We start from the raw sequence: 13,997 nt of genomic DNA, 5'->3' as shown, positions 1-13,997 counted from the left end.
AGTGGTCACATTCTGTCCTGTTGAGCTGTGAGCCGCAGAACTGATGTGACTGTTCAATGCTCTTGCTCTCACGTGGGGCCTTCCTCCTCCTTTGGCCCCCGTTCATCTACATGATGATGTGTGAGAAGAAAGATGAGCCCAAAAAGCAAAGTGTGGCTCTGCAGATGAACTTTCTGGCGTGGTCTTCTGTTTCTGTTCAGCCCTATTTAGGAAGGAACCCACTCTCAGCACATAGCTGGGAATTTTCTCAGCTGCATCTTAATTAGAAATCCTAAATTTACCCACATTGTCCTCTATGCTTTATTTGTAGAAAACTCTGTATGCCAGCAAAGTTTCCTCCACAATTAATGCATATGTGTATGCATCCATGTCTGTGTCTTCTCTTCATTTTCAGTCTCTGGAACGTATCACATCTCACCTCCAAGATATGCAGAGAGAGCAGAGGACACCAGAGTCACACTAATCTCTGTTTACAAATTTCCTTCCAACTTCTTCTTTAGCAGGAAATGTTTTGTGATTAGCCTCATTTTTGTCCTATCAGCATAATACTTTTATCATATACTTACTGTGCACGAATAATTAGTTCAACATCAGAGACCTATTGCTTCCATTCAGTGCTATTTCCCTTTAGTGAATTCTGAATTGCAGGTTGGGTAGACATCAGGATTTGAGGGCATGCTGCAAGTGTTGGTGGGCAGAACCCCAGTGACTGTCAGCTGCCCTGCATAGCAGAATGTGCTTTCTGCCTTCCACTGCTCCTTATTAGTAAGCAAAGGATGAGGTTTAATTTGCTGTGCTGTCAGACAGCCTTTAAACCTAGGCTGCAGCCAGGCAGCATCTGTAAGGCACTCTGCTGAGCAGTGTAACTGCTGGCTCGAGATCCAAAGAATCTTAGTTTTTGCAGCAAGGGATCCTGAGTCAGATAAAAATAGCTTCATTAACCATAACACCTAAAAGCCCCTTTTAAATTCTGGCAAATCCTTTTGCTCATGGGAAGACTATACTTTTGTTAAGTAGCCTTTTCCCCTGTCTCTGCTCTTGACAGAAACACAGAAGCTGGCAGCCAGCAAAGAGCCAGATCTCCTGCACTGGCTTCTGATGGGAATCTCCATCCTCCTGTAAATAAGAAGGTCATTCTCTGCATCTTTTTATGGCTTGATCTGTCCTCAGCTAGCTGCCTTCCATTAACAAGGGTAAAAATAAGACTGCATTTAAAAACATCATTAAAAAGTGCTAGTTGTCTAAAAGTGGCATTTATAATGCAATTTCATAAAGTTTTATATCGACAGCGTGACTCTTTAAAAGGCTCTCTCTGATTAACAAGGCTCAGAATTGCTCCCCAGGTTGTGTTTTCAGAGAGAGAGAATAAAACACTATGGATTTTAAAACAACCCAAATTGTCATTTCCTGACATTATCAGTGACCTCACTCTTGACAAACTGGAGTCTGTGATGAGATGGGGGAACGCAGCCTCTAACCCACCTCCTCTGGTGATAGGTAGAGGCTGACCACTCCAGAGTGGGATCACTGTGGGGGGAGACTGTGCCAAGTCAAGCTTTTGCTGTATCTATTTCCACAGTGTCTCCTTCCAGCAGCAGAAATCGGCATTTGTACCTTCTGCACCTGCACTCTGTACTTTCTCTTGGCTCTTACATCTTGCACAGAGATTGGATATGCCATGTGCTCTGGCTTCTCATGCCATGCAGAAGTGCTCTGCATAAAACCCGCAAGGCAGCTGAGCAGAGCCTCATCTCCCCAAGCAGCAGCATAGCAGGGAAGGAACAGGCTTGCTAGCCAAAGGGAAGAGCAGACGCTGGCAGAAAAATCTCATTCTGTAGGTTGTGCAGAGGAATTTGCAACATGGGAGATGTGCTCTGTTTAGCATGTCTTCTGCAAGAATGACCTGAAGCCCCTTTGTGCAATTGCATCAAAGAAAAAGTGATTATTTCTGACCTGGTTATTTAGCAGCGGAAGGCTACTGCTTAACCCAAGTCTCACTCTTCCCTGTGCCATGCATCTGAAAACAGGTGAGAACATTGTAAGTTCTCTCCATTTCATTGCCATGTGTTTACCTGGAACTTTATTTACAGTTTACTTTCGTGCTTAGCATGAAGTTTTCCTTGCCTGTTTGGTTCACTCAACCATCAGCATGTTACTTGGGAAATAGCAGCAAACTTGCAACAGCTCTGGCTCACCTGGAGGAAGGCCTTGGGAGAATGACACTGAAATATATAGAGCAGCATCTGCTCTTTTACTTAGGCAATGCATCTATTGCTTTATTATTGCTGCTGGGAAACTCAGAGCCAAATTCTGTGCTGGCAAAACATTGTCTTAAGTGAGCCCTGCCAGCAGGGAGCTGAGCTTCCTATTTTTGTTCCAATTCTAAGACTTTTCTTAGTCCGGTTGTTTTTGTTGTTTTGGTTTTTTTAGCTGTATTAATTTATAATAATTATGTGTTGCAAGTCTTCTTTTCTGTTTGTTTAATTTCTTCTTGATACGTCACCTTGTTTACAGCACTCCAAAACAAAAGATGTTGTTGCTGTGTGTCCTCTCCTTGGTTCCAGAGCTAGGAAGCTCAGTGTCTTGTCCAAAGGAGAGACCAAGCTGCCCACCTGGGTGCACTCATTCAGGCTTTCTAGCAACAAAGCATCTCCCCTGTACCACACATCCTAGCCCTTCAAAAAGGGGCAGAAATGCACCTTGAGACTTGTCCAGCCAAGTTTTGTAGCTGAAGTACCTGGCATGGAGACATGAAGCTGTTTACTCCAAGGGCTATTATTAACTTGTTCTTTTTATGGCTTAGCCAGGGCCTGCAGGTATTCCTCCAGTAAGAATGTAATTTATTCAGTGCAATTAAACTAAGGTTTAATGGAAACTGCTGCCAGTATTAGGCTGTGAACCAAAGTGAAAGAATGTCTTCTGAGATGTTTCAGAGAACCAAAGGCATAAATTTTTGAACGCCTGATGAACAAAGAGAAGGCTTTCTGGGAGAGGCGAAGAAATCCAAATTGCAGACTCGCTTGTTTCTAGGTGTAGTTGTCTCCTGAGCATGCTAATTAAACACAGGAGTGAGCCAGATACAGGAGTATGGCCATCTTGTCTTCTCCTGTGTGCTTTTAGCCAGTGGCAATGCTGCGGGCTCCAGCCTTCTTAATCCTCATGTAACGGACGTAGAGTGAACAAGGACTGTGCCGTAGTACACCAAAATCAACACATTCAACACTGTACAACCATGTCAGAGAAGAGCTAGAGGAAGTACATGTTAGCATCGCATCCTGCTTTTTGTACAGTGCCTCAGTTTGGATTCCCCTGCGAGTCTCCTCATTCCGTCACCCAGAGAAGCTCAAAGGAGCAGACTTTGCCCCTGCAGAAGCCCCAACACCATCTCAACATCTGGGTTTTTTTCTATCTTTTGGAATAACATCTGGAATCCTATGACACACATCATAAGAATTTTTGGAACATGTTTTCACTAGTGCAACATTGATTTTATTAGTATCAATGTAAACATTACTTTAGTATGCAACTGCTAATTCTATTCAACATAAACGTAATTTATAGTAATAATCACAGACCTAACTCTGTGCTGCTGCCAACACATACAAGGGATGATTTGAGTCATCATGTAAACCCAGCCAGTAGCAATCAAGTCAATGCTCCCATTGCACATTACTGATATTGTCTAAAGAACTTTTTAATTCATAGAATCACAGAATCATAGAATGGTTTGCATCGGAAGAGACCTTAAAGATCAACTCGTTCCAATCCCTTGCCACAGGCAGGGTTGCCACCCACTAAATTAGGCACCAGCTCAGGCTGCCCAGGGCCCCATCCAACCTGGCCTTGAATGCCTCCTGGAATGGGGCAACCACAGCTTCTCTGGGCAGCCTATGCCAGTCCCTCACCGCCCTTTGAATGAAAAATTGCCCACTGGCATCCATCTAAATCTCCCTCACTTTATTTAAAACCATTCCCTCTTGTCCTATCACTTCCAGATCATGCAAAATGTTAGTCTCCCTCCTATTCACAAGCTCCTCTCAAGTACTGGAAAGCCACAGTGACCTTTCCCTTCCCTAGAGCCTTCCCTTCTCCAGGCTGAACAAGCCCAGCTCCCTCAGCCTTTCTTCATAGGAGAGGTGTTCCAGCTGTCTGATCATCTTAGTGGCCCTCCTCTGGACCCGCTCCAAGAGCTCCACATCTTTCTTGTGTTGAGGGCCTCATACATAGACACGGTGCTCCAGACGAAGCCCAATTAACTTCTTACAAATTAAGGCAGATGGCATAGACTGTGCACTGAAATTCAGGATTTTTTTTCATACTTCCTATCTGCAGCTGTTTAGATAGATACTAGTCTTGCACTACATAATGTAACATTACAAGCTTGAAATTAGGAATCGTGGGAATCATTACCTCGCCTTTTTGGAGAGGTACTCAGCTCTGGAGCAAACGGATTCTGCACCAAAGCAGGGAATTGCCTCAGCTGGTTGAGGAGTAGCTCTGTCAGGGAGCAGCTGCCAGGCACCATTGTCATCCGCATGGCAGCAGCATTCTGACATCATAGAAGCATAGAATCACTCAGGTTGGAAAAGACCTTAAAGATCATTGAGTCCGACTACAACCTGACCATAATACCTTAACAACCCTCCACTAAATCATCGTGGGGATGGAGCCAGGAACAGCCAAGGGGTCACCCCCTGTGTGTATAAATGCTGCTACTGGGGAGCACAGTGACACAGGAGTAGCACCAACAGGATGGGCAACCATGTATGGTGTGTCAGAAGGGCATGATGAAGTTTGCACAGAGCTGGCAAGCAGGGAGGGTGAAGAAGGTAGAATATCTCTGTTTACTGGGGAGAATGACTCACCTACTGGCTGCCTCCAGACAAATTTAGCCATGGTCTCCACTAGGATCATCCAGTCCAACCGTCCACCTACCACCAATATCTCCCACTAAACCATGTTTCTAAGTACTATATCTACCCTTTCCAGGGATGGTGACTTCACCATCTCCCTGGGCAGCCTGTTCCAATGCATTACTGTTTCTGAGAAGAAATTGTTCATAACATCCAGTCCGAACCTCCTGTGGTGCAACTTGCGGCCATTAGCTGTCATCCTATTGCTGTTACCTGAGAGAAGAGGTGGACCCCCACTTTGCCACAACTTCTTTTCAGGGCACTGTAAAGAGTGATAATGTCTTGCCCGAGCCTTCTTTTCTTCAGACTGAACAATCCCAGTTCCCAGATTGAAAAGGTTCAGGTATTTTTGCTTGGAAAGGAGATAAATAAGAGATCAGGATAAAAGATCAAGATAGAAGTCTTCGCAAGAATGAGTAGCTTTAAAAAAGCATTGAATTGAAGCATCTCTTCTCCACCTAATAAAATAAAAACAATAAAATTGACCTTAAAATCAAAAGGCGATGAATTTGAACATCATTAAAGGATTTTTCCCCTAAAACAAAACTTTAAATCTTTGTTACCAGAGAAGATCACTATGGTCAAGAATACAGCAAATTTCATTTAGGAACTGCACATTTATACGCAAAAGACTATCCAGAGGGGTTATATTTACACCTTGTGCGCCCAGGAAGGGATATAAAGCTTAAATTGCTGTCTAGCAAGCAGGAGTTAAGATGACAACTTTGCAGCCTGTGAGTTCAACAGTAAGGGCTTCCTTCTCCCTTTCTATTAAAGCATCTAGCAACAGCCATAAGGAGAACAAAAAATGAATTGGCTTGTAGTCCTGGAAATTTCTAGGTTTGAGATACAGTACTGGAATTTCAGATGCTCCACTGCTGGATGAAAGCTAAGAAAAACCCATTGTATGAGGAAATTCCAGTGCCCTTGTCCACAGAGCAGTTCTGGGAGGTATCAATGAAATATGTCTCTTGAGTTGCACATAGAATAGGGCAGCGAGCCAGAAGGCAAATTATTACAATAAACTTGGGCTTGAAGGTTAGGGGAGCTGTAAAATAGTGTCTGGGCGTCTTGGGTTAGAAGTAGAACCGAGGAGAGGGCAGAGCAGAGAAAATCCCACTGGATGAGATGAACAGCAGTTTTGACCCCAGTGATTTGTGAGGTTTTCATTTCCCAGATAAATCACAGAGACAAAAATTCTAACCTGGGAGCAGCACTTGGAACACAAAGTGACTGTATGTTCACATACCAAACTGTGTTTCGTATCTATAAAATGCATATGTGTATGTTTATATATATATAAATAGATATGTCACTTAAATGCATATATATTGTTTATATGACATCATTTATATGATGCAATATGAATGCATGATCACATATCAAAAGGTAACTTATTCTGCTTAGTTTAAAATGGTAGCTAAAAGACATTTCTGGAAGCACACTGAGCTCTTGTCTAGACATATTCATAGTTGTCAATACACAAGACATTTTTCAAAAGACAAATCTCCAAAAAAGACATTGGGCTTAAGGTCAACAGGTTTTGGAAGCTGCTTCTGACATTTCTAAATATTGCTTAACTCTGAAGTGCTGGAATAGAGGTAAATTGGGTCTTCCTGGGGGGATGAGCACAGGGGAAGAGCTCTGCCCCTGCCTGCACACAGCATGCAGCTTTCCCTCTCAGGGATGTTATGAAAATGTACTCCTAAAAAAGCACTGACTATGAAAGCATCCTTGCTAAGGAGCCCTGTGGGATTAGCATACATCTTGCTTCCCTGGCAAGATTTTTTTCCACCAGTTTATGAGGTGTTCATTGATCTACATTTAGTTCTGTAGACAACTGTGCTAACCGTTGTTTCATCCACAATTGAGGATTCAGATGAATTGATTAGAAATGTATCCAGATGAAGCTGTTCACTTTTCATGGTTTTGTCTGCATCCTCGTCACGCAAAATAGTCTGCGCGCTAAATGGCAGCTCGATCTCAAGATGATTCTGTTTTGGCAGATTTTCAAAAAGGTTTCTGTGTTGTGCCTACCTGATTTGCCGTCTGTTGAAACTGATGACATTTGTTCGCTTGCAGCTGGGGGAATTTAGAAAGTGCAGATTACAAGAGTGCACACTGCTCTCAGATACTCGTGCGTGTGTTGCAAATGCAAGATGAATTCCACTAGAAGTGTTCCAGTCTTGCTGACTGGGATACTCAAATACTTAAGCACGTGGCTAGATTCTCTCTCAATTTAACTGTATTTGTATTCAGCCAGTATTCTGTGCTTGAGTTTAGAGCTAAAGATTACTGCTGGGGATGTTAGACTCACAAATAATTGTTTTCTGCATACCAGGATGAAGCTCATGTTTCAATTATCTGATTTCCAGCTTCTATCAGCTGTTGTTTTTAAGATCTAAATACCCTCTTCTGGCAAAAAAGGAGTTCAAAGAATGGAGAAGTAATCATCGTAACAAATCGTCGTAAGCAACAGAGGGATTTTACCTCCTTCCGAGTAAGTTTAGCCATGTTCAGCAGCCCGTTTACTGGCATCAGACATTTGCCATTTTACTGAATTTCCTGTTCTGCAGACATAAATCTCCACTTGCATGCAGAACGACAAGGTTAAATAGCCCTTCAGATCGTTTTGCTGGCAAGCAGATTAGAAGTATCATGTGTGCAGCAACCAAGACAATAGCACTGAGAGAGAGATATTGTTCCTAAATCAGATCATGGATGTCTCAACCCTTCCTAACACCTGGCTTATGAATCCATGGTGTTGTGGATTTTCCACTGGAAATAACAGTGCTAGCCATATTTTGATGAGCTTGTAAGGGATCCAGCACTCCCCTCTTCATCATCTTTGTGTTTCTTGATCGGTCTAATGACCTTCCTAAAGGCTAACGCTATAAAATTGTGCCACATCCCCTAGTTGTGCTTAGCCATTACTTGGATAAGAAAGTGTAATGGACATAAATGTCCCTCCTGCCAGGCAACCACTTCACAGTAATTTGGGCTGCAGATTTACTCTGTGCAACTGAATGATTAAATTATGAGTGAGACATTCTATTGCAAAAAAGAGCAGCACCCTCAAGGCTTTAGGCTGATACCTTCACCATAGAAACACAGAGAGAGAAAAATATTTGTTTCATTAAAATTAAGTCTGTTTTTCACCATGACATAACCTTAAAATGGAGAAATACACTTGTTAAAATAGAACAGTTTAAGAACAGTTAGTTCCACAGCATGATGCACCCCACAATATTATGCTAAATTATAGGTTAAGAAATGTCACAATTGAAAATGGCTTAAAGAGCTTTAGCATAAAGATTAATTCCTGACTTTCCTTGTCTTCATTCAGAAGTTCTGAAAGGTTACAGCTGAGTCAGACAAAGCCCTTAGATGCAGGATAATACAGAGGAGATACAATAGCTAAGATTTTGTGACAAGAGGCTGTCTCCTCAAAACTGGCTGCTTCTTTTCTTCTCTGCAAGTGAATCTGATCTGGGAATTAAAAAAATAAATATTTACTCTAGCCTGCGGGTCCAGCAGACCTGGAGCCTAGAGTGAAAGAGAAGCATGTCTGACACTGGTAAGGAAAGTGTACTGAAAGTAGAGTCTACAAATTGCAAACCCTTCCTCTTCTCACCAGTGGCGATCTCCATGCACGCTGAGTCTGGAGGAACAGAGTAGATTCTCACACAGCTTTCAAGGAATGAGCACAGCACAGAGTGAGCTGGACAACTTAGCCAATTCATAATAAATTTTCACGGAGGAGGATCTGAGAGCTTTGGGATGACAAGCACTAAAGGATGTTGGGAGAGGCATTCACTGGGGTCACTCCTGCAGTCTGGTGAGACGGGTCAGCTTAAGTTGACTGCTCTTCCTTCCTTACTGATGTTTTTACTGACCTGAAGTTCCTCCTGGTAATAAAGAGACTGAAAGCCTGGAAATGACCTGGGTGTTCTTAGCATTATGTGCCCCATCATCTTTTCAGATCCCATCACTGTATGGTCTGTGGATCTTGACTTGGGACTTTCAGGAACTGCAAGGAAAGGAAACCAAATTTTGGTTCATGTGTAAAACTTGCACCACTTTTTCAGAAATCAGTTTAATGTGAATCTCAGTAAACCAGGACAAACATCTTAATGAGATGTACATAAACCAATTTAATCCCTTGCTTAAATCAGTTTATAGTGATTTATCAATGCAAGCTGAAAACAGTGAGTGTAAGGATTACACTGGTTTAAATGTCTACTTAGAGGTATGCACCCAGCTTAATTAGATTGATTTTAAATAGGTTTGATTATATAAATGCAACAATTTCATTGGCTTATTGATATGGTAGTTAATTAAGCAGGAAGGTGTACAGAAAGAAAGAACTTGTTTTAGAGTAAAAAAGAGTTCATGAATTTATTTATTCTAAGTATTTGATAAAAATAGTGACTATTTTAAGTCCTCTTTTCTTTGCAAATCTAATGTAATTATTTTCATGTCAATTAATTCAGCACATTATGCAAATATTAAGTGAAGACTTTGTGCTTTAAAATCAAGGTGGCTAATCTGAGACAGCTGTCATAGAATCATGGAGTCACAGAACTGCTCAGGTCATGCAGTAAATTCTCAGAGGTGCCAAGCACGAGCAGCCAAGGTTGGTCTGAGTGCAATTAAAACCTTGCCACTGTCCTGACAAGTTCACAATTTGAGCACAAGTCAAGAGGTGGTTGTAGGCAGGTGGTGGTGTGTGCACAAACCATTGCACTGTGAGCTGCAGTCTAATAGTTGCTGGGTTTGGCACAAATGCTGTGATAAGGAAGAGTTTTAAAGATAAAAAGGGGGATGATGAGGCATCAGTGTGGATTTCTTACTGGAAAAGTAGCTCCTGGAAGGAACTGTGGAAATGCTTAGTTGAAAAATTACAATCAAGCTGAGTGGGAGACTTAATGTGCAAGTGGTCAGCATGCACACTTAAGACAGCCAGAATGTATGGTGTGAGGGAGGGAAATGGAAAATAGTGCAATCAAAATAATGAGCAAGAACCACCTGTTTCTAGGAACAGGCAGGCTGAGCAAGTATAAGAACACCAGATAAAAGGATGATGCAGCGATGTTGATGCAGGAGAATGAGAATTTAAGCAGCATAGAGTCACACAGAGATACCATGCAGAGACAATCTACGCAACTCAGCTGTGGGCAGGAAGCAAGAATATAGAGAGATGTATAGTGAGCACACTGACCAAACAGCAGCATAAAGTCAGAGCAGATGCTCTGATACAGCAAACAAAGAGGGTGTTAAAGGAGTTTGGGAACTCTTCTTTTACTCTGTTTAGTTTGAAAAGCCAAAAGAGAGAGCTAAGAGAGGTCTAAGAGGGAGGGTGATCATGTTTGGAGGTTGGCAGCGTGGGACAAGAAACAACCTCTGGGTTGTCCTCAGTTGCATGATTATGGAAGTTTGAAAGGTCAAGAAAATTCAAAATGGAACAGTGTCCCAACTGTTTGCCAAAATAAGGTGGTTAGAAACACTGAACACTGTTTTCTGTTGAATACAAGAGGGGAGTGCATGCCAGATGCAATTAAAAGAAAACATTTCCAGACAGTGGTTGGACGTATAAACATCTGTATTTAGGGAGGATAGGGGAGAGGAGAGAGGGACCCTACTCTGAGGGTACAAGCAGTAGCCAGGGGTGGCAGGCAAGCAGGGGGCACAAGGTAGGTCTTGATTTGACACAAATGGGAGGAAGGTGTAGACAGGTACTGACTTTGCTGTGGGAATGAGGGTCTAAGCAGAAGAGCACGACGAGTCTGTGGGAGCTGAAGGTGTGTCAATGTGTGAAGGGACTTTGTAAAAATGAAGACTGGCATGTGGGTAATGTCATGGATTTGAAGATGATGTCTGTGACCATGAAGATTTCCTTTCCCATGTCTGCACAGAGATGCTCACCAATTGCAATTACATTATTCTGGATTTCCTTGATTTGGAGGCAGTTTCTTCTTCCTTGACAACAGCGTGCACAGTCATTTCTCTAATTATGGCACAAGGGCTGTCAAGCTCCGCAGACATGGAGCTTGCACCCTTTTGAAACATGATGGTATTCCAGGATCAAAGCTTTCAAGGGTCTTTTTAAATTAGTATCACTTTATAGTTTGGCAGTCTTTCTTTGCATCTCTAGCTTTATCCAATTGTAAATAAACATCTTAGAAACCTGAATTAGCTGTAAACATGTGAACTGTTTTATATTCTCCCAGGAGCGATTAAGTCTGAAACTGAAACTTGCAGTTTGATCATCAGAGTTGACATCAACTTCCATCTGAAGGCTTTGGTTCAAGTATGCATCCTACAACTTCACACTGCCCTCCCAGGAGATAGAGCCACAGATTCAAAGGCTTCAGCCCAGCTTTCAAAACCTCCACCTCCTTCCCAATCACTCCTGCATGAGCAAGCATTCACAACACTCATGGCACACTGAAAATATGGGAGACAGATTAACAGTTGAGATTGATACCAAGCAGAGCTACGTGCAGAACACTGGGCTTGTTGCCTGCACGTGCCATGGCCAGCAGCTTTCAAATCCATCCAGGACCCAGGAATCCTCTGGCCACCTGGAGAGGTTCGTGGTGGGACCCTGTGGTGGTTTCCTCCAGGGGATCTGTGGCATGGACTGGCAGAGTGGTGCCACCAGATGCAAGTGGTGGTGATGATGATGGTCTGTTTGTTTTCTACAGGAGCAGCAATTTCTGTGTTTGCTCCTCTTTTCTCTTTATGTTTAGATGCTGTTTTTCAAATGTGCCTCTGTCAAGAATATATTTAGGGCTTGTTTTCTAATTTGGCAGTGCTTATGTTCTCTCAGATTTTTCTGCTTGCTTTGTTGATTTTTTTTTTAATTATTTTTTATTTTAAGCATTTGATACCTTTAAATGTGTAAATATCAGGCCTGATTAAAATGCCTAAACAGTCACTTCCCAAACTGCCAATATTTTAAAATCTGTTGATGTGTGCAATCTTGGAGTTACCATAGCGACCGTTTTCATTGCAAGGAACCAGTCCATCACAAGGCCCTGCAGTCTCACCAGGCAACTTGGCTGGTGGAGGACATCCCTGAACCTAAACTTCAGGGACCATGCTCACTGCCAGCTCCTGGTCACCCAAACCCTTGCCTCCTAAGTGTTATTGGGTGATGGACTGCAGGATCATGCTGTCGGGAGCGTGCTGGGATTTTCCTTTTGCAGTGAAGCATAATGCAAGAAAGATGTTTGCAGTTCTCTTTTCATGCGGACATGATCCTTTTGTCCTTCCTTTGTCTCAGGGCTCCTGCCATGGCAAAGCATTTGGGATGGGGTTTGAGCACATGCTGAATTTCCTGGGCCAAGGCTTCCATTGAAAGCACACGGGGATGAAGTCAGAGCTGAGATCCACAGTTTGCTGTGGCTTCCCGGATATGGGAATTTGTTTTCATTTTACATTTGAATGAAATCCAAGAAAAACAGTGTGGCTGTGCAGAAAGGTTCGCCTTTTGTCATGGTGCTTCTGTGATACTTGTCTGTGCTGTCCACAGAGAATGAGCACTTTGTTTTTGTTGATGGTGTCCAGTATCAGACAAAGTACAGGAAAACTTTGTGCATTTAATAGTTTTCACGTTCCCACCAACTCTGGCAATCACTGTCCATTCAATCTCTAGACTTATTAATGTATTCTCTATATTTATACATACAGATTTAGAAGGCATGTCAAAAGTTCTCCCTGCAAACCCATCCATTTGCTTAAATTCACAAATACTTGTTTATAAAATTAATAACAGGCTGTTTTTGAAGTCTGTGTTTGAATTCTGCTATTTAAAAAATACTAGACAAAATAAATCTGGGCTTTGATCCATTCAAGTTTTCATGAGTCAAGTTTAACTCAGCAAGAATAAGGATTAGAATTTTAAAGACCACTGACACTCTTGTGAAAAGGAATGACCAATCATGAGCACAAGAAGCTGTTTGCTCTTGCTCATTGTTGACTGATAAAATGTCAGGGTGCGTTTAGGTGAACCAGAGGACTACATCTTCAGAATCTCGGTGACCTGAGAAATAATTTTTTCCATGTTTCCTGTAGCAATCCTGTTCCTGTTAGTCTATTTTGCATGATGTTTACTGGCCCAAAACTTAACAAGATTTGATAATAATTACCTTCTGCTAAGGTCTATGGCAGGCTCTTGACAGATCAGCTCTGCCCCTTGCAGCCCAACCAGCTATGACCTACCTTCTGTAGGACCTTTGAAACCCAGGTGATGTTGGTTGGGAAATATGCGGAGCATTTTCCTAATGAGATCTCCAAAATTCCACCCAGCCCCTGGGACAAGGAGATGCTCCCAGAGTAACAGGGAGATGTTAGGGGCAGGACCAAGATAGCTGAGAGTGCTTTACTCTCCCTCCTCTCAAAAAGCTCCTATTTGTTTCTGGGACAGGCCTACAGTTCCTGTCCACTGCAAATCCTTTCAGGGCAGGTAGGTAGCTTTCAGGAAGGCTTTCGGTAATGAAGAAGAAAAATCAACCATTGATTAAAGAAGAGAAAGACGAAAAAGAAAAGATACGTCTTTTCCTTCACTAGGGATGATAATTTTATCTATAGTTATAACCCTGGTATTTTAGTAAAAGAGTTGTATGAGCTCACTGGCTGTTTCCCATTCCTGTTTGTTTATTGCTTGCACATCCAGGCAAAGAATCCCCCTCTTTCATGGACATCTCTGTTTAGGGAGGAGCTTTTCTCTGCCCTCTTTGTTTAGCCTTTATCTCACTGACAGAACCAGCCCAAGGAGAGGAAACTTTACTGCCAGCTGCCTGGGTATCGTGAAAAGAAGGAAAACTGTCTTCTCAGTTGCTAACATCTCCTCAAGCTCCAAAAGCAAGAAGGGCTGCATGGTTATCTAAGCCCAAACAAGCACATAGACAGTATTGTTTATCCATTACCTGTCATCCATCATGAGTTAAGGCAGGAAAGGACAAACAGCTTTGTTTTCTATTTTAGCCCTTTGACTTCCTTAAAGATTTCACTCTGTGGGAAATGGGACTCTGAACGCAGGTTTCTAACACAACAAATGCCCTTCAAAGCCCTGGGAAC

Source organism: Meleagris gallopavo, chromosome 3 (assembly GCF_000146605.3).
Source record: "Meleagris gallopavo isolate NT-WF06-2002-E0010 breed Aviagen turkey brand Nicholas breeding stock chromosome 3, Turkey_5.1, whole genome shotgun sequence".
Taxonomy (NCBI): domain Eukaryota; kingdom Metazoa; phylum Chordata; class Aves; order Galliformes; family Phasianidae; genus Meleagris; species Meleagris gallopavo.
This window is presented reverse-complemented; position numbering follows the sequence as displayed.